The sequence below is a fragment of the Engystomops pustulosus genome, chromosome 9 (assembly GCF_040894005.1).
Source record: "Engystomops pustulosus chromosome 9, aEngPut4.maternal, whole genome shotgun sequence".
Classification (NCBI taxonomy): Eukaryota; Metazoa; Chordata; class Amphibia; order Anura; family Leptodactylidae; genus Engystomops; species Engystomops pustulosus.
In genome coordinates, this window is record NC_092419.1 from 19,956,011 (window position 1) to 19,977,655 (window position 21,645).

Sequence of the window (21,645 nt, forward strand, 5' to 3'; positions counted from 1 at the left end):
TTGTGCAAGAAGGCCAATCTACCCTGCCAAGATCCGTGCCAGGCTTCACTGGGGATATGCCTCAATGGTCGGATGGTGCCAGGACACTGTTTTCTCCGTCTATAAGGTTTCAGTATAACATCTCAGCATTGTCTCTGATAGGTGTCTATCCTCCCCCGCAGACCTACCCGGCATCTAGAAGAACTCGCATGGTCCACAAACAGTTAATATCGATATATACAATCTGTAGAAAAAGCCTTGAAGTTTTTTTGTGACATTGAATTCACTTTCTCATTTGGTCAAAAAATAAATCTAAATATTGGAAGAAAAGTGCAAACCCGGCAAATCCAGGAATTTCCTGTCAGCCCGTGGTGAGAAGTCATTTATAATCGCGCAGAGTGTGGAGATCATCTGCAGCCATCTCCTCCTCTGTCAATCACTGGGTGTAATTCATCATAATTAGCCACTTATTAGTCTTCTCGCCAGATACTTAACAAAAATAGAGTCTACAAATCAGATAAAGACTGGATTTAGCTTTTTCTGAATTTATATCTATAATAGTAGAGTAATGGCGAGCAGCACCGGGCGGTGTTCACACATCGGGACTCATTTACTTACCTGGTCCCTCGGAGTTCCAGAAAGTGCATTGTCCGGTGACAATGCACATCTGCCGCAATTCACAAAGACCGTGCGCCCGATATCCTGCTTGTGTCGCTTCCCCGCTCAGATCCGCTGGAGTTCACCTTCTTCTTCCTGGTGCATGTAAGTGCATTGGATGTGACACAATTTGAATACTAAATCCCGTGCTCAGTCCGAATCAGTTGGATTTCTGCCGCATGAAAGCCAGGGCCGCTGCACCAAAATCCGATCGCGTGCAACACAATCCGCAGTTCCATACCTGTCACAGTGGCGCAAATCCCGAAAACTGTGAAAATCCAACGAAAGTGTGATACGCGGACCCTTAGTTAATGTCCCAATGTTACAAAAAGACATTCATCTCATAGGTTCCTGCAGAATATCATCTGGGGCAGTGTATTGTGGCACTGGTCCATTAAGTGGCTATATTGTGCAGTAATGGTCTATATAATGGTCATATAGGTCAGTATTGGTCTCTATAATGGCTACAGATCATATGAGAAATAAAGAACTAAAATAATAATAATCATTTGTGTAACATCATTATAAGTATTAGGAGTATTTTAATCATAGTAAAAACTTTGAAAAGTAAGAAGTGATTACCGTATAATTATTATTATTTATTAATATTTTATGTATTCTGAATAATAAAAAACTATAACTGTATTATTATTATTATTATTAATATTACTATTATTATTAATATTATTATCATTATTCCTAAAGGAAATCTACCACCAGGATGAAGGATTGTAGACCAAGCAAACTGACATACTGGTGTGCGCCCCCTCTGACAGTCTGGCAGGATCTGCTCTTCTTTAGGCTTCTTATGCCCTGGTTTTTAAGAAAAAATGGCTATAAAAATTATGCAAATGAGCCTGCAAGGTTTCAAACTCCATTAACAAATTTGCATAATTTTAAAAGCCTTTTTTTTTAACTAGGGGATAAGAATCTAGAAGAAGAGCAGATCCTGCCAGAGGGGGCGCACACCACCAGGTAAGTGTACTTGTATTACAATCCTTCATCCTGGTGGTAAATTTAAAGCACCAAAGAAAACAATTTCTCTTTGTGTAGAAAGTGGAAAGTCCGAGCTCCTTGGAAGGAGAATGTGCTGCGGTTTTAGTCACCCGTATTTCTGCAGCGTCCTGGTCCCTTGTTCATGCCTGGTCCAGAAGCTTTAAGCTTCTCCTGTTGGTCGACAAGGAATAAATTGTTTGGACTTGATCTTGTTGTGTAGGAAATATCCATATATTATAACAGTGACAGGATTATATCGCACAGGATACAATGTAACCAGTCCCCTGTACACCGTGTAGGACCAGGCGCAGGCAGAGTTTATATAACATCAGAATAAACTGCGCAGAAACTAAACAGATGTGACAGAGACTTCCAGCCATCCATGAATCACTAGTCTTATGGTCCTGACTGTACGGAGATGATCTGCTCCAGATGTCCCCCATGATATAGAGCAGCCAGCAGGTTGTGGATGTTAAACATAAACTTTGCACATTACAGATGTACAGTGTCAGCGATTCTGCATCCGCCGCTCATGTGGATTCTCCACTTCTTTTCCTTGTAGTGTCCTGACGGAGAGCGCTGACACCACCGCAGATGGCGAGACTGCGGAAGACACTGACACGGGGACATGCAGGGTTTATGGGGATTAAGTAGTATATCTGCTTCATTCAGCAGGGCTGGATTATTGGGTGGGTGCAGGGAAAGTACACCCTGGGGCCCCCACCAGTCTCCCCAAATGTGGGAGATTCACCCACTATGTGTTTAGGTAGAAATTTGGCTTCCCACCCTGCTCTGAGAACCAGATGGTAGCCACTATACTTGTACCTATGGCAGTATATTAATTATAATTATTATTAATTACTGGGGAGCTGTATATACTAATTAATGGGGGTCTGTATATATTAAGTAAGGGGGTGTTGTATATATTAATTACTGGGGGCTGCATATTAAATACTGGGGGCGGTATATTAATAACTGGGTTGCTGTATATTAATTACTGGGGGGGGCGGTATATTAATAACTGGGGTGCTGTATATATTACTGAGGGGTTGTATATATTACTGGGGGGCTGTATATATTAAGTAATGGGGTGTTGTATATATTAATTACTGGGAGCCTTATATATTACTAGGGGCTGTATATATTACTGGGGGGGCTGTATATATTAATTACTGGGGGGTTGTATATATTACTGGGGGCTCTATATATTAATTACTAGGGGGTTGTATATATTACTGGGGGCTGTATATATTAATTACTGGGGGGTTGTATATATTACTGGGGGCTGTATATATTAATTACTGGAGGGCTGTATATATTACTGGGGGGCTGTATATATTAATTACTGGGGGGTTGTATATATTACTGGGGGGCTGTATATATTAATTACTGGGGGGTTGTATATATTACTGGAGGGCTGTATATATTAATTACTGGGGGGCTGTATATATTAATTACTGGGGGGCTGTATATATTAATTACTGGGGGGCTGTATATATTACTGGGGGGCTGTATATATTAATTACTGGGGGGTTGTATATATTACTGGGGGCTGTATATATTAATTACTGGAGGGCTGTATATATTAATTACTGGGGGGCTGTATATATTACTGGGGGGTTGTATATATTACTGGGGGGCTGTATATATTAATTACTGGGGGGTTGTATATATTACTGGGGGCTGTATATATTAATTACTGGAGGGCTGTATATTTTACTGGGGGCTGTATATATTAATTACTGGGGGGTTGTATATATTACTGGGGGGCTGTATATATTAATTACTGGGGGGTTGTATATATTACTGGGGGCTGTATATATTAATTACTGGGGGGTTGTATATATTACTGGGGGCTGTATATATTAATTACTGGGGGGTTGTATATATTACTGGGGGGCTGTATATATTAATTACTGGGGGGTTGTATATATTACTGGGGGGCTGTATATATTAATTACTGGGGGGTTGTATATATTACTGGGGGCTGTATATATTAATTACTGGAGGGCTGTATATATTACTGGGGGCTGTATATGTTAATAGGAGGGGCTGTATATATTAATGGGGGGCTTTATATATTAATTACCGGAGCACTGTAGGGATCTATGGGGACCATGATCTGGCCACAAACTGTGCCGTCAGATCATGGCCCCCCTTACATTTTTGCGCCCAGGGGCCCCCACCAATCTTAATCCGGCCCTGCTTGTGATAGTATTTTTATCTGCACCTTCAAAGTTATTGGACGTGTGAATGTAGATCTAATTCCCTTCTGTTTTCTGGAGACTCTCTGCTTCCTTCTGTCCATCCACTCATTTGTTAATAGTCACTAATTTGTCTTTGGTGTATAAATGTAACTAATAGAAAAATAGATCGCCACTCACTTTATCCGGTTAAAAATCTGGTAAAGCTTTATTTATCCAATGGGAAAGCACAGCACAGTCACAATACAGTCAGAAAGAAACAGACGTCATCTGACGCGTTTCAGACCTCAACAGGTCAATAGTCATAGGACTCTGACACTGCTGGTTTTACTCTGGGGTGTCAGCTGTTAGGTACTGCTGACACCCTCTGTTTCATGATGCCGGTCCAGCTCAGTTTTGGATAAATCCGTCGCTTAAAGCTAAGAGGTTAATGTTTGTTTTTTATACATTAATACATTATGTGGCATCTGCATGCAGTTGTGGATGTGTCTCCCTGGTTAGGATATGGCACCCATCTTTCTTGGGATCCTTCAGGCACAAGTTTATCTAATATTTGCATGATTTACACTTTGGGCTGGTGGAAACATTATATGTAATTTATCTCGCAATTCTCAATGGTTACAATTTCCCTTTGTGAACATTTCTGGAATCCAGTAGAATGAGACCTGAATCCTGCGCAGCCCTGAACATTTACCCCGTTACCGGACTATTTGTAGCGGTTAATTGGCGTCCGTGTAGCGGAGGAGACGCGTGGCCTTTTCACTATGTGCATTTCTAAGTATTTATCATTGTTCTTCAATGGGAAGAATCAAGTCCGGGAATTTAGAAGGTTAATATATTGTGACATTCATAGGATCCGATTAGGTAATTTCACAAATCTTTTTCTTTGCAAATAACATAATTATAACAACATAATTTTTACACGAAACGTGTTACATTGTAACCCACTAGCTAAACGGATCCAATTAGAGGCTGTAAACATTAATGTGAAGTCACTGAGGTGCATTACATAAATGATTCGGAGTTACATCCGGTATTATACTATACTAAGTAGGGGAGGGGCTTTGTAGCAGTTCAGTCCAGAGACCACAGAGCGCAGCAGTGTGAGGACTTGAGCAGCAACAATCTTGGAATATAAATCCATTTTTCATGGTCCTGCTGCTACTAACAACATACACAAAGGTATGGTTACACACTTCTCCAGGGACAGTATCTAACACCAGCTATAGAGAAAACAGGGTATCCGCAACACGCAACAAGAGCAGGAACAATCAACTGGTCCAAGGTCTCTGGTTGGATGGTGTTTCGGCAGAGGTTGATCACAGCCTGGTATAGGTGGCTTCCGGCTGGAGGTGATGAATGGCTGCTACAGCGGTAGGATTCAGAGCAGTGTCAGATTGGGTTTCCTTTGGCCCACCAGAGAAAATCAATTTGGGGGCCCACCCTTCATAATCCCCCAGGAAATATACTCTAGCAACCTCCAAATTGTGGTGTTTTCTGATGGACCTCTGGGGGTCAGTATTGGGTTGAGCTAGGGCCCACCGGAGGATCCTCTGGTACTCTGGTGGGCCAGTCCGACACTGGTTCAGAGGCAGGCCCTGTTATAGCTCATGGTCCTGCAGCAACAGGTCTGGTCTGCAGGCTGTGTGCCCAGAAAAGAGACGAGAACTTTCCACACCAAGGGCTTTTATAAACTTCCAGTGCCCAGCTCGTTGCACCAGTGTACAATATATGAACAACAAGGCATTTCATTGGTTACATTATAAATTACTCTCCGGGAGATAGAACAGCTGCAGTACCAGATAGGACCAGTAGATGTCATTGTTAAGGGGGAGTACATCTCACATTAGGTAAAATACTTGACTTTAAAGGTTTTGATGCATGGAACCTAAAGAGATTGCAGGATTAGTTGGCCATACAACCCTCCTACATCTAGAAGGCATTAAAGGTTCACAGATTTTGTAACATTACCTGTCCAGCGGGATGTTACAGATGGTAGAGTTGAGGCCCTTGATGTTATGCGGCAGCCAAGGATCACACGTAGACAAGAGGATGTAGAACATCAACCCACAGTTCCTTTACTCCAGAACTCGAACACAGCAATCACCACATTCTCAGGTAGAAATCCAATCTGTCCGGGTACAAAGGATACTAAGGGCTTAAACACACATCCTTAAAGGCAATGGATAGGTTATTAAAGGCAATTTAAGGAAGTACCCACTGTGAGTATAGTATTAGGTTGGCCATAGCTCACCTACATCTTAGGGACGTTTGCAATGTGCAAAGATCTTAAGGGACCCGTCCAGCGGGCCATTACACAATCCTGGAATATAAATCCATATTTCACAGTCCTGCAGCTACTATAAACCTACACAGAAGTCTCATTTCACATCTCTGCAGGGACAATATATAACACTGGCAGCAGAGAGCACAGCAGTGTGAGGACACAGCAGCAGTGTACTTGGAGGGACAATTCCTAACACAATGGAATCTTATGCTTTGCAGATGGAGAGTGATTCCGCATAAATAAGAACCTATAATATGGAGATAATTGACCCCATTACACTGTATAGAAGCAGTGCAGCCTCATACAGAGCATAGGTGTAGTAGTGCGGTACATACTCGGGCTCTGCTGAAACCAATCTAGTGATAGTAATTCCCGGGTACAGTGATATGTATCTGTGTGATGTAAGTATGTGCTGCACACAACAATGAGGTCACACATGGGATGTACAATGGAATATGCGATGCATACACAGGGACGGTTGTACATGACATCTACACTTGAACACTAAGATCGTGCACCCGATATCCTGCATGTGTCACTTCCCTGCTCAGGTCCGCAGGGGTTCACCTTCTTTTTCCTGGTGCATGTAAGTCCTTGATCTTGGGACACAATTTAAAAAAGGTACCGTATATACTTGAGTATAAGCCGACCCAAGTATAAGCTGAGACCCTTAATTTCAACACAAAAAACTGGGAAAACATATTGACTCAAGTATAAGCCGAGGGTTGGAAATGCATTGGTCACAGCCTCCCAGTATATAGCCAGCAAGACCCCTGTAGTATATAGCCTGCCAGACCCTGTAGTGAATAGCCTGCCAGCCCCCTGTAGTATACAACCTGCCGAGTCCCTGTAGTATACAGCCTGCCCAGTCTTTCTCGGATGCTCCGGTGCTGCCTCGGGTCCTTCAGTAGTATTTGGATTCTTCCGCTCTTCTTCGGGTCTTCGTGCTCGGGCGGCACACGGAATTACGTCAGCTGCTTGCCGACATAATTGTTTGTGAGCTGCCGGCATCACAAGGGGACCCGAAGAGGATATGAAGGACCTGCAGCGGCATCGGAGCATTGAAACATCAAAACAATCATAGGACCTACAGGTGACGTTGGAAAGGTGAGTCTTGAATATTTTTTTTCTGGCTCGAGTGTAAGCCGAGTTAGGGTTTTTGAGAACAAATTTTGTGGTGAATAACTAGGCTTATACTTGAGTATATATGGTAAATCTCGTGCTGAGTCCGAATCAGTCGGATCAGTCCGATCACGTACAACACAATCCCCGGTTAAATGCCTGTCACCGCGGCGCAAATCCCGAAAATGGCGCAAAATCCGACGAAAGTGCAATCCGCGAACCCTTAGTAAATAAGCCCCAATATTTGGATAGATTACAACCATGGACCAGTCCTACAGGGCAGGGGGAGACAGGTAACAGACACATAGGTTATCCACCAATATACCAGTTGATCACTTTAAATTCAGAGACACTTGTGGAAAGAGTTAAAATTCAGATGTAGCAAAGTTTAACTTGACACTTGATGGTTTCAGAAAATTATTAACTTTTTTGTTGCGCTCAGTGGTAATAGAAGTTTTTATGTAACAATTTATTTAGCCAATGAAATGAATCTGTAAGCTAATGTGATTTACCAGTGAAGTAGCTGACCCCTTTAATTGTGCTGTTGCCCGTCCCTTTAAGAGTAACAAGACCTTGTAATAACATTGTAACATTTTATTCTGCTGGTAAATTAATAAATCTCTGGAGTTTCCCCTGGGTCGTTCCATTCACTCTGGTTTGTCTCCAAGGCTTGTTCAGTGCAGGAAGCAGGTGGCTCAGGATGAACAGGACCTGCCTGGTTAGGAGTGCAATGCATTGTGGGAGGGCATAGTCAGGGTATTCCCCCTACGGTCGCCCTCGCCTCCTCAGCCCTGGTTGATCTCTCTGTTACACGACTTCATAATATATTTACTCGCAGGATTGAGAGAAGACGCCTCATTTCTATTTAACAAGTAAAGATTCAATATTTTATCAAACATTTAATATTTATCGCCGGAATATCGTAACCTCGCCGCGCCGAACATCAGTAAATAATAAACGAAAAAACTGCTAAGAAGGAGGAAAACAACTGCTAAGTCGCTGCCGAACAGATGTTTCCACAGCCAGAAAAAACAGATCTAATAACATAAGTCAGTGGCTTCAGGTATCAGGAACTACAACTCCCAGCATGCCAGCGGGCCAGAGGTGTGGTCAACTTATCAAAAACTTTGTATCTTATATGACAACCTGAAGGAATAAATGAATACTTTGTATCTAATAAGACTACCTGAAATAATAAATTCATACTTTGTAACCCTTTAAGATTTAAAGGCATACCTTTCCAGTATTCACAGCCCCCTTACATTCCTCACTATGTGCATTAAGGTGGCTCAGTGGATAGCATTACAGCCTTGCTGGGGACCTGGGTTCAAGTCCCAAGGTCAACATCTGCAAAGAGTTTGTATGTTCTCTCCATATTTGCTTGGGTTTCCTCTGGGTCCTCCGGTTTCCTCCCACACTCCAAAACATACTGGTAGATTCTTTAGATTGTGATCCCCATTTGGGACAGGGACTGATTTGGCAAACTCTGTGCAGCGCTGCGTAATCTGTGTGTGCTATATAAATAAAGGAATTATTTAATTAATTATTATGTGTGATATAATAGAGGCTCATCTAGCCAAGATGATATTGGGCGAGTGCTCACACTGCTGTGATCTGAGCTCTGTGGATTCCTCTGCACCTCAGTCCCTCCCCTGTGCATTGATTGACAGCTGCAGTTGCTATGAAAGGGGCTATGGAGCGGCTCAATGCAAATTGGGTCTCATGCAGAATTAAATGTTGCATCATTGTCCTGCCGTATGACTTTAGGCAACTTGTAGGTTGACTAAGTTTAGACCAATTTTTGCTCCAAATGTGGCCCAATGTGTCAGACTTAGTTCAGAATTATGGATTTACCTCGTTATGGCTCCCACAATGCATCACAACAAAATCAAAGCAGGGCAGGGGTAATGTTTGAAGGTGTTTTATAGGGTCAACAGTTTTTGATTGATGGGGATCCATTCCCTGGCACTTTCAAGGGATGCCAAAATATTGATCAGATCAGTCCTATTGAAAGTGATTGGGATGAGCTGCAATACCAGTCACAACCACTATACAGTGCTCACCTTATAGCGAACCTGTGACCAGATTTTCCACAAATACAGCTAGTGACAGGTTCCCATAGAGCCCTAGTAACTAACTTTTAGCTAAAAATGATTTCCCTTATATCCCCATATAATCAATTTTATAATTTCACCTGGTATCATATCCATGAATATTTATAGGGGGTTGAGGGTGGGAGGGGCTTATTGGGCTGACCTCCTCGGACTGAATCCGGCATCTCATCCCTTTCTAAGCATTCGGCAATACTGTCATGTGACCAGGATGACATCATCACAGCTCCTTTAGCCTCTTTACATTAGCAAACTGTGCCCCATACATATATATCCGATCACATGAAATCATAGCATCCTCAATGGACTTCTACTTCTCTCCTCCGTGCAGGCTGCTGTGATTTCATGTGATCAGATATATGCATGGGTACAGTTTGCTAATGTTAAGAGGTTTAAGGACCTGTGATGATGTCAGTTCGATGATGCCACACCCCTTTGACTCGCTAGAGATATCTCTGGTAAAATCATGAAGTTGATTATTTGGGGATATGAGGGAAACCATTTTTAGCTAAAAGAAGGGTGTCAGTTAGTAAATAGGGCTCTATGGGAAACTGCCACTACTTGTGTTTGTGAACAATGTGGTGACAAGTTCCCTTTAAGATGGATTCTCAATAACTAAGCACTTAAACGCCCCTTTAAGTCCTGCTGGTTGAGCTCAGAGCTCCAGAGAGGTAAGTTCATGACGAGTGGGATCGCTCCTTTACCTGCCCATCAGTCTTGTAGCCGACATGTATGGCAGGTTGGCAGGGAGCGTGTTGTATCCGGCCCCCATCCCATTAGTGTGGGGGGTTATTAGCGGAAACCGATCGCGCCTCATTAGCGCTCGCTTGTTCCATGCGCTGTACACGGCATAATATTCCAGCTTCTAATCCCATTACAATGGTTACTATTCAGCCGCAGCGTCCGCCGCGCTCCCGACCAATCTCATTTGCTTAAGGCTATACGCTTGTTAATCTAACATTCATGCAGCGGAAATTGATTTTTTTTGCAGATTTTCTCCGCTATGTATATATGATTTGAGAACAACAGACTGGTTAGACAGTCAGGCTTGCGAGAAATCATCCTCCGCACCATGCACAATGCATACAGAGCGATTTAAAGGGATAGGCTACACGAATAGTAAGACATAGAGGTCAGAGGTCTTCACCGACACCGCCAGGTTCTCTCATACCATTCCAGATCCAACAGAACAGTCACACAGTCCTCAAAACTCTAGGTGGGAGGAGATATCAGATGTATAAGTGTAATGGTGAAGCCGCCATCAGCTCCCCGCACCACCATCAGACCTCTGCCACTGTTTTGTGTGACTTCAGCTGGTGGACGCTGTATGATGACATCATATTTTTCTTATACAGCACAATTTGAGGCAGGGGGTATGTTTAGAGAAAGGAAGGACATTATAAGTGGGTGATCCAAAAGTAAAGAGGGCAGTATATGTGAGGGGCGAACAGGAATAAAGAAATTATAAATAGGGGTTTTATGAGTGCAGCTCTGGGGTATAATACAGGATGTAACTCAGGATCAGTACAGGATAAGTAATGTCATGTATGTACACAGTGACTGCACCAGCAGCAGAATAGTGAGTGCAGCTCTGGGGTATAATACAGGATGTAACTCAGGATCAGTACAGGATAAGTAATGTCATGTATGTACACAGTGACTGCACCAGCAGCAGAATAGTGAGTGCAGCTCTGGGGTGTAATACAGGATGTAACTCAGGATCAGTACAGGATAAGTAATGTCATGTATGTACACAGTGATTGCACCAGCAGCAGAATAGTGAGTGCAGCTCTGGAGTATAATACAGGATGTAACTCAGGATCAGTACAGGATAAGTAATGTCATGTATGTACACAGTGACAGCACCAGCAGCAGAATAGTGAGTGCAGCTCTGGGGTATAATACAGGATGTAACTCAGGATCAGTACAGGATAAGTAATGTCATGTATGTACACAGTGACTGCACCAGCAGCAGAATAGTGAGTGCAGCTCTGGGGTATAATACAGGATGTAACTCAGGATCAGTACAGGATAAGTAATGTCATGTATGTACACAGTGACTGCACCTGCAGCAGAATAGTGAGTGCAGCTCTGGAGTATAATACAGGATGTAACTCAGGATCAGTACAGGATAAGTAATGTCATGTATGTACACAGTGACTGCACCAGCAGCAGAATAGTGAGTGCAGCTCTGGAGTATAATACAGGATGTAACTCAGGATCAGTACAGGATAAGTAATGTCATGTATATACACAGTGACTGCACCAGCAGCAGAATAGTGAGTGCAGCTCTGGAGTATAATACAGGATGTAACTCAGGATCAGTACAGGATAAGTAATGTCATGTATGTACACAGTGACTGCACCAGCAGCAGAATAGTGAGTGCAGCTCTGGAGTATAATACAGGATGTAACTCAGGATCAGTACAGGATAAGTAATGTCATGTATGTACACAGTGACTGCACCTGCAGCAGAATAGTGAGTGCAGCTCTGGGGTATAATACAGGATGTAACTCAGGATCAGTACAGGATAAGTAATGTCATGTGTGTACACAGTGACTGCACCTGCAGCAGAATAGTGAGTGCAGCTCTGGGGTATAATACAGGATGTAACTCAGGATCAGTACAGGATAAGTAATGTCATGTATGTACACAGTGACTGCACCATCAGAATAGTGAGTGCAGCTCTGGGGTATAATACAGGATGTAACTCAGGATCAGTACAGGATAAGTAATGTCATGTATGTACACAGTGACTGCACCAGCAGAATAGTGAGTGCAGCTCTGGAGTATAATACAGGATGTAACTCAGGATCAGTACAGGGTAAGTAATGTCATGTATGTACACAGTGACTGCACCACCAGCAGAATAGTGAGTGCAGCTCTGGAGTATAATACAGGATGTAACTCAGGATCAGTACAGGATAAGTAATGTCATGTATGTACACAGTGACTGCACCACCAGCAGAATAGTGAGTGCAGCTCTGGAGTATAATACAGGATGTAACTCAGGATCAGTACAGGATAAGTAATGTCATGTATGTACACAGTGACTGCACCACCAGCAGAATAGTGAGTGCAGCTCTATTGCTATGGTCTCTATTAAATAATGGAATATGGTTACTATTTTGAATCTATAAATATTTAGAATGTCTCTATTTTAGTGGATGTGACTGTCAGGTCTTCTATGCTCCTTCTGTTGATGTTATGACTGTAAATGTTTCAGTTGAAGGAAAGAAAAAAATGAACAATGAATCTGCAAAATCCTCCCACTTTATTACAAAATACCTTAAAATAGGAAGGTGTGGATTTTCTTTTTTTTACTATTAATGTTCTTTTTTTAGATGAGCTTTAAGCGAGTAAATAACAATGTGAATTCTGTATTAAGCAATTAGAGTGAGAACCCTGGGATCAGATCACAGAAGCTTTTATGGGAAGACATCGCACTTCAAACGTCCTGTAGAGCGACAGAAATCTGTCTGCACAATGAACATCTCGTCCTTTGTAGCTGACATCCTGTATGTGAGGGCTGCTCAATAATGCATCATAACCTCATCAACTAAAAACATACTTTGTAACATCTTACTCCTCAAAAATGTCCTTTATTCTTCCAGGGACCTCCCGCAGTGCAATGATGTTACACCTCTGCACCGAGGCTGGAGCCAAATATAGTAATGGGAAACACTTTACAAAATCTATAATTATGTGTATAGATGGGAAAGATAGATAGATAGATAGATAGATAGATAGATAGATAGATAGATAGATATGAGATAGATATGAGATAGATATGAGATATATATGAGATAGATAGATAGATAGATAGATAGATAGATAGATAGATAGATAGATATGAGATAGATAGATAGATAGATAGATAGATAGATAGATATGAGATAGATATGAGATAGATATGAGATATATATGAGATATATATATGAGATAGATAGATAGATAGATATGAGATATATATGAGATATATATGAGATAGATAGATAGATAGATATGAGAAAGATATGAGATAGATAGATAGATAGATATGAGATAGATAGATAGATATGAGATAGATAGATAGATAGATAGATAGATATGAGATAGATAGATCTATCTATCTATCTATCTATCTATCTATCTATCTCATATCTATCTATCTCATATATATCATCTATCTCCTATCTATCTATCTATCTCATATCTATCTCATATCTATCTATCTATCTATCTGAGATAGATATGAGATAGATAGATAGATAGATAGATAGATAGATAGATAGATAGATAGATAGGAGATAGATGATATATATGAGATAGATAGATATGAGATAGATAGATAGATAGATAGATAGATATGAGATAGATATGAGATAGATATGAGATAGATATGAGATAGATGATAGATAGATATGAGATAGATAGATAGATATGAGATAGATAGATATGAGATAGATAGATAGATATGAGATAGATAGATAGATAGATATGAGATAGATAGATATGAGATAGATAGATAGATATGAGATAGATATGAGATAGATAGATAGATATGAGATAGATAGATACATAGATAGATAGATATGAGATAGATAGATACATAGATAGATAGATATGAGATAGATAGATAGATGGATAGATATGAGATAGATATGAGATATGAGATAGATAGGTAGATAGACAAGATAGAAAACATGTCACCTAAAGGGGCTGTAATTGCTTAGTCTGACTTAGTTCGCCACATTTATTAATGTTGTGCAACATAATTCTTCAGTAAAAACAAAGGCCAAGGTCGGCTGCAGGTGTCAGTAGGCCACTGGCCGACAGAGCCTCACTGGGCCCCTTTGTAGTGAACTCAAGTGGCAGCATTAACAATTCAGAAACTAAAACAGTCTCCTGTTCCCTAAAATATTCCCTAGTTTATCTTCCCAAACAGCCTCCTCATGGTCAGGGCAGTTTTGAAGTAATTTATCCAACAGGGTGAACCTAAAAATTTGTACCCTCCTCTCAGCCAAGTAATAAAACTGAAGCTTTAACTCCGCTGCTGCGCAACCTCCTAATACACATCTCAGCTGCTTCACATACGCAGAAAGACATATATACAGGCTGACACACATGCAGATAGACACATGCATGCAGACAGGTACAGCTACATGCAGACAGACATAGATACATGCAGACAGAGACATGCATGTGGGCAAACAGAGATACATACAGGCAAACACACATGCATGCAGGCAGATATATGCAGACAGACACACATGCTGACAGACACAGATACACATACCTCCCAACTTTTGGACAAGAGAAAGAGGGACAAAAGCCCCTCCCCTTTTTCTAAACCACGCCCATTGACCCACCCACAAGCATAGTATAATATCAACCTTGACGGTCCCCACATAGTAAAGTGCCCCTTACTTTGGCCCCCCACCCCCATGGACCCGTATAATATCCCATAAAGCAAATCTGCAACATATAAAACCCATCTTTAATTTTATCCTCCCTTGACATTTTGTTTTCCACTTTTATTTATCTCCCCAAACTTACACATATTATCTGTACCCCCACCCCTCCTCACATGTCCTCTATCCTCCTCATAATGTAGCCTCCTGTCCTACAGCCTCCTCCTGTAGCCTCCAGTCCTCCAGCCTCCTCCTGTAGCCTCCTGTCCTCCAGCCTCCTCCTGTAGCCTCCTGTCCTCCAGCCTCCTCCTGTAGCCTCCTGTCCTCCAGCCTCCTCCTGTCCTCCAGCCTCCTCCTGTAGCCTCCTGTCCTCCAGCCTCCTCCTGTAGCCTCCTGTCCCCAGCCTCCTCCTGTCCTCCAGCCTCCTCCTGTAGCATCCTGTCCTCCAGCCTCCTCCTCCAGCATCCTCCACCTGTCCTCCAGTCCCACAGTCCCCTCTAGAATCCTCCTGTCCTCCGACCTCCCCCTCAAGCATCCTCCTGTCCTGCAGCCTCCTCCTGTCCCCCAGCCTCCTCCTCCTGTCCCGCAGCAGCCTCCACCTGTCCCCCAGCCTCCTCCTCCTGCCCTTTAGCCTCCTTCTGTCCCCCAGCCTACTCAAGCATCCTCCTGTCCTCAGCCTCCTCCTGTCCCCAGCCTCCTCCTCCTGTCCTCCAGCCTCCTCCTCCTGTCCTCCAGCCTCCTCCTCCTGTCCCGCAGCAGCCTCCTCCTGTTCCCCAGCAGCCTCCTCCTGTCCCCCTGCAGCCTCCTCCTGTCCCTCTGCAGCCTCCTCCTGTCCCTCTGCAGCCTCCTCCTGCCCACTTGCAGCCTCCTCCTGCCCACCAGCAGCCTCCTCCTGTCCTCCTGTAGCTTCCAGCCCCCCCTGTCCTGCTCCTGTGCCCCAGCCCTCCCTGTCCTCCTGTAGCCTCCAGCCCCCCTGTAGCCTCCAGCCCCCCCTGTCCTCCTCCTTCAGCATCCTCCACCTGTCCTCCAGTCCCACAGTCCCCTCCAGAATCCTCCTGTCCTCCGACCTCCCCCTCAAGCATCCTCCTGTCCTTCAGCCTCCTCCTCCTGTCCCCCAGCCTCCTCCTCCTGTCCCGCAGCAGCCTCCACCTGTCCCCCAGCCTCCTCCTCCTGCCCTTTAGCCTCCTTCTGTCCCCCAGCCTACTCAAGCATCCTCCTGTCCTCAGCCTCCACCTGTCCTCCAGCATCCTCCTCCTGTCCCCAGCCTCCTCCTCCTGTCCCCCAGCATCCTCCTCCTGTCCCCCAGCAGCCTCCTCCTGTCCCCCAGCAGCCTCCTCCTGTCCCCCAGCAGCCTCCTCCTGTCCCCCAGCAGCCTCCTCCTGTCCCCCACGAGCCTCCTCCTCCTGTCCTCCAGCATCCTCCTCCTGTCCCCCAGCAGCCTCCTCCTGTCCCCCAGCAGCCTCCACCTGTCCCCCAGCCGCCTCCACCTGTCCCCCAGCCGCCTCCACCTGTCCCCCAGCCGCCTCCTCCTCAAGCCTCCTCCTCCTGTCCTCCTGCAGCCTCCTCCCGCCTCCACCTGTCCCCCAGCAGCCTCCACCTGTCCCCCAGCCTCCTCCTCCTGCCCTCCAGCCTTCTTCTGTCCCCCAGCCTACTCAAGCATCCTCCTGTGCTCAGCCTCCACCTGTCCTCCAGCATCCTCCTCCTGTCCCCAGCCTCCTCCTCCTGTCCTCCAGCATCCTCCTCCTGTCCCCCAGCATCCTCCTCCTGTCCCCCAGCAGCCTCCTCCTGCCCTCCAGCCTTCTTCTGTCCCCCAGCCTACTCAAGCATCCTCCTGTGCTCAGCCTCCTCCTGTCCTCCAGCATCCTCCTCCTGTCCCCAGCCTCCTCCTCCTGTCCCCCAGCATCCTCCTCCTGTCCCCCAGCCTCCTCCTCCTGCCCTCCAGCCTTCTTCTGTCCCCCAGCCTACTCAAGCATCCTCCTGTGCTCAGCCTCCACCTGTCCTCCAGCATCCTCCTCCTGTCCCCAGCCTCCTCCTCCTGTCCTCCAGCATCCTCCTCCTGTCCCCCAGCATCCTCCTCCTGTCCCCCAGCAGCCTCCTCCTGTCCCCCAGCAGCCTCCTCCTGTCCCCCAGCCGCCTCCTCCTGCCCTCCAGCCTTCTTCTGTCCCCCAGCCTACTCAAGCATCCTCCTGTGCTCAGCCTCCACCTGTCCCCCAGCATCCTCCTCCTGTCCCCCAGCATCCTCCTCCTGTCCCCCAGCAGCCTCCTCCTGTCCCCCAGCATCCTCCTCCTGTCCCCCAGCATCCTCCTCCTGTCCCCCAGCAGCCTCCTCCTGTCCCCCATGAGCCTCCTCATGCCCACCAGCACCCTCCTCCTGTCCTCCTGTAGCCTCCAGCCCCCCTGTCCTGCTCCTGTAACCTCCAGCCCCCCCTGTCCTCCTGTAGCCTCCAGTCCCCCCTGTCCTCCTGTAGCTTCCAGCACCCCCTGTCCTCCTCCTGTAGCCTCCAGCCCCCCCCCTGTAGCCTCCAGCCCCCCCCCTGTAGCCTCCAGCACCCCCCCCTGTAGCCTCCAGCACCCCCCTGTCCTCTTCCTGTGCCCCAGACCCTCTTTCCTCCTCCATTAGCCTCCAGCTCCCCCTTGTAGCCTCCAGCTTCCCCTGTCCTGCTGTAGCCTCCAGCACCCACCTGTCCTCTTACTGTGCCCCAGCCCCCCTTTCCTCCTCCAGTAGCCTCCAGTCTCTTACCTTTTGTCATTCTTCTCCCCTGGACGCGCGGAGGGGGCGTGGCCAGCCGGGGGTGGAGCTTGCTCCTCACATGATTGGTGCAGACATCATGTGAGGAGGGAGCAGGGGCTGGTCCCGCCTCCTCCCGGCCCCCATGCCTTGGCTGCTCTGCAGCTCTAAACTACGGGGGCTGGAGGAGGCGGGACAAAGCGGAAAAAGTGGGCGGGGCCCGGGACATTATATCCCCTTTCCGTGGCAGCGTGACAGAGCCCATAAAACGGGACTGTCACGCTGAAAGCGGGACGGTTGGGAGGTATGGATACATGCATACAGACACACATGCTGACAGACACAGATACATGCAGACAGACACACATGCATGTAGGCAAACACATCATCACCCATACAATACACTCATTGGGGGAGATTTATCCAAAGTGTCTGAGAGCTGAACTGATTTAATTGGCATGGCAACCAATCTGAGCTCAGCTTTTATTTTCCCATAGCCTTTTATAAAAGGAAAGCTGAGCTCTGATTGGTTGCCCTGGGCAACTAGAACAGTTTTACCTTAGACATTTCTGATAAATCTCCCCATTATATGGATCTGTAATACACATCCATACCTGTCATCACACACCCTAGGGTGTCCGCAGCGAATCCTGGTATCACACAGAGCTGTATTCACTCTTCTCCTCCTCCAGCTCTTCGCCTCGACTTCTGATCTGCCAGATTTCAGCTCTATCTTTAATAAATGTGGCACAAACTCTGACCAAGCAGTAATAGCCCTTTAGGTGACATGTTTTCTGTATTGTCGGACACAGGGCAGCCGCAACACAAAACTGGCGCAGACACTTTATAAATACATGTACAAGCAGTTTCCATGTTCTTGCGCAAACCCTTTATACAGTTGGCAAAAAAGTTCAGCAAAAGAAAATGGTGCCACTTCTGGAGCAGTGCAGGGTGCGCCAAATCCATGAAGATCCGGTGCCAGTTCTGATGACTCTGGCACCCCCTGCACACTCCACAAGAAACTATACATAGTGCAGACTGCACAGGTTCTAATAAATGTGACCCATTGGGGCACATTTGCTTACCCGGTCCAGTCGCAATCCCGCGGCGCGTTGTCCGATGAGGATTCGGGTCTGCCGGGATTCACTAAGGTCCGTGCGCCCGATATCCAGCAGGTGACGCTGCTGCGCCGAGGTCCGCCGGAGTTCACCTTCTTCTTCTCGGTGAATGTGAGTGCCTCATGTTGCGACACAAATCGTTTTTTAAATTCCGCGTTCTTTCAGATTCTGTCGGGTTGTCCGACAGCCACACCCCCCGGATTTCTGTTGCGTGAAAGCCCGGGGCCGATGCGCCACAATCTGATCACATGCGCCAAAATCCCGGGGGAAATCGGGGTAAAACTGAAATATTTGGGAAACCCGACAAAAAGTGCGGCATTCGGACCCTTAGTAAATGAGCCCCAGTGTATCTTCATCTTCTCACCATCCTCTGCATCATTCGCCTTTTCTTGTATAATTGATACATTTTTCCTTCTTGCAGGAATATTTTGACAGAAAGCGATGAGTTTTTTCTGACTTCTCAAATAACTGAATTATCTAAGATATGACAAAAATGGAGAAAAAAACCCCCCTGTTTATCGACCTTCAGAAAGACGGAATAATATTTTGGAGGGTTTCAGGCGCCGTCTGTCACAACAGCTGATCTCTCCTCTGAAAATCAGTTTTCTACCTTTTTCTCTGCCCATATTAAACCTAATACATTTCCTCTTTGACTCGGCTTCATTGTTGCAATTTAATCATGTTCCCCGCTGTGACATCACTTGCCAATCCGGACGGCGGCCGCGCTATCTCGTACTTGCAGATAGTTGGAAAGACTTTGAAAAATAGATCCATTTTCAGAGGCGCATTGTGAGGCGTCAACACGGACAACGGCGACACGGCTTCATTACCTGCCACCTTACAATGGATCCGCGCCATTGTTCATGGACACAAAGATTCGGAATTCTGCAATCGGATTCATCTTAGGGGAATTATTGGCCCCTATTATTCCACTTTTGTGGCACTGAATGTGATTTTAGGCAAAAGGATCAGTAGTGAACATTACACAAGAGTTGTTATATCCGTCATCCTATTGGGTCGTCTCTAAGGGGCTCTGGTCGTACCTCACAGACTCCAATGGACTGTGATGGAGCCTCTGACTTACAACGAGCCTGATGAGTATTTCTTGTACTTCAAATGATTAAGGTTTGTCGAGAAACTCCATATCCACGTATAAGGTCCCTTCCTTAAGAGTGAAAACTGAGCCTGAAGAGCTATGTGGGGCATTACCAGAGCCCCTCCATGCTGTATCTTTACAGGATTACAAGTCACACTATCTCCCCCCTTCCCCTGATTCATCAACACTTCCCTCTCCCTCTTCCAGATATAATCCCACACTGTGGGAGGGGGGAGTGCACCTGAAGCTACATCATGGAGGGGCTCTGGTAACACCTCCAGAGCCCTTCTGTCGTATTACCATAATTATAAAAGTAGATTTTAGAAGGTAGGAGGCCATAGATTACAAATATAAGAAGTTTCCCACAGTCATGTGCCTGGATCTATGAATAAGTGTCCCTGGTTTATCAGGATGGAATTTTAAGGTAGATTTTCTACGCGTTTTCATTTTTTCCCGCGTTTCATGTGAGAAGAAAAAAATTAAACTTGGGGATATTTATGCACAAAGCAACAGAAAACCTCCAGGACACTGCTAACTTATATATATATATATATTTATTTCTGAAATTTGTACACTAAAGGAAATGATCATTTTTGGGATTGAATAAGACTTACTTTTTTTTTAAAATAGATAGGTACTGAGTTTTTTTGAGGGGATACAAATTCCCCTAAAACAACACATTGTTAATCAGAGGTGAAGCTGCATCGGGTACATGGAGCTGAACAGATGCAGTCTTGGGTGTCATGTGTTGTTTCCTTTATCTTTTGGCATATTTAAGGAAAAAATGATTCACGCTTTAGTCATAATACTTCATATTTATAAGAAGAAATGATATCGTGGCAGATTGTAAGTGAATGTAACAGCGAGTTCAGGATCTTCTATTTATCATAGGCTGCAGTTATAATATCTCATAAACTCATGAGAAAAATGCATCATACGGTTCACCAAAAGATCAGGAGCCTCAAGTTGTCAAAGGGCAGAGCCAGACATCACGGTGTGGAGTCAGACATCACGGTGCGGAGCCAGACATCACGGTGCGGAGCCAGATATCACGGTGTGGAGCCACACATCATGGTGCAGAGCCAGACATCATGGTGCGGAGCCAAACATCACGGTGGGGAACCAGACATCACAGTGTGGAGCCACACATCATAGTGCGGAGCCAGGCATCATGGTGCGGAGCCAAACATCACGGTGGGGAACCAGAGATCACGGTGTGGAGCCAAACATCATAGTGTGGAGCCAGACATCACGGTGCGAAGCCAGACATCATGGTGCGGAGCCAGACATCATAGTGCAGAGCCAAACATCATGGTGCGGAGCCAGACATCATGGTGTGGAGCCAGACATCATGGTGCGGAGCCAAACATCACAGTGCAGAGCCAGATATCATGGTGTGGAGCCAAACATCATGGTGTGGAGCCAAACATTATGGAGCAGATCCAGACATCATGGTGTGGAGCCAAACATCATGGAGCAGGGCCAGACATCCCGGTGCTGTGCCAGACATCATGGTGCGGAGCCAGACATCACGGTGCAGAGCCAGACATCCTGGTGCATAGCCAGACATCATGCTGCAGAGCCAAACATCATGGTGCGGAGCCAAACATCATAGTGCGGAGCCAAACATCACAGTGTTGAGCCAAACATCATTGTTCGGATCCAGACATCACTGTGCAAAGCCCGACCTCATGTTGCGGAGCCATAAGACATGGTGAGAAGCCCAATGTCATGGGGTGGATCTAGACATCATGGTACAGAGACAGACATCATGGTGCAGAGCCAAATATCATGATGGGGGGATGGACATTATGGTGGAGAGACAGACATCTTTGTTCTGAACCAGACATCAGGGTACAGAGATGGACATTATGGTGCGGAGCCAAACATCATGATGGGGAGACAGACATCATGGTGTAGAGCCAAATATCATGATGGAGGGACGGACATCTT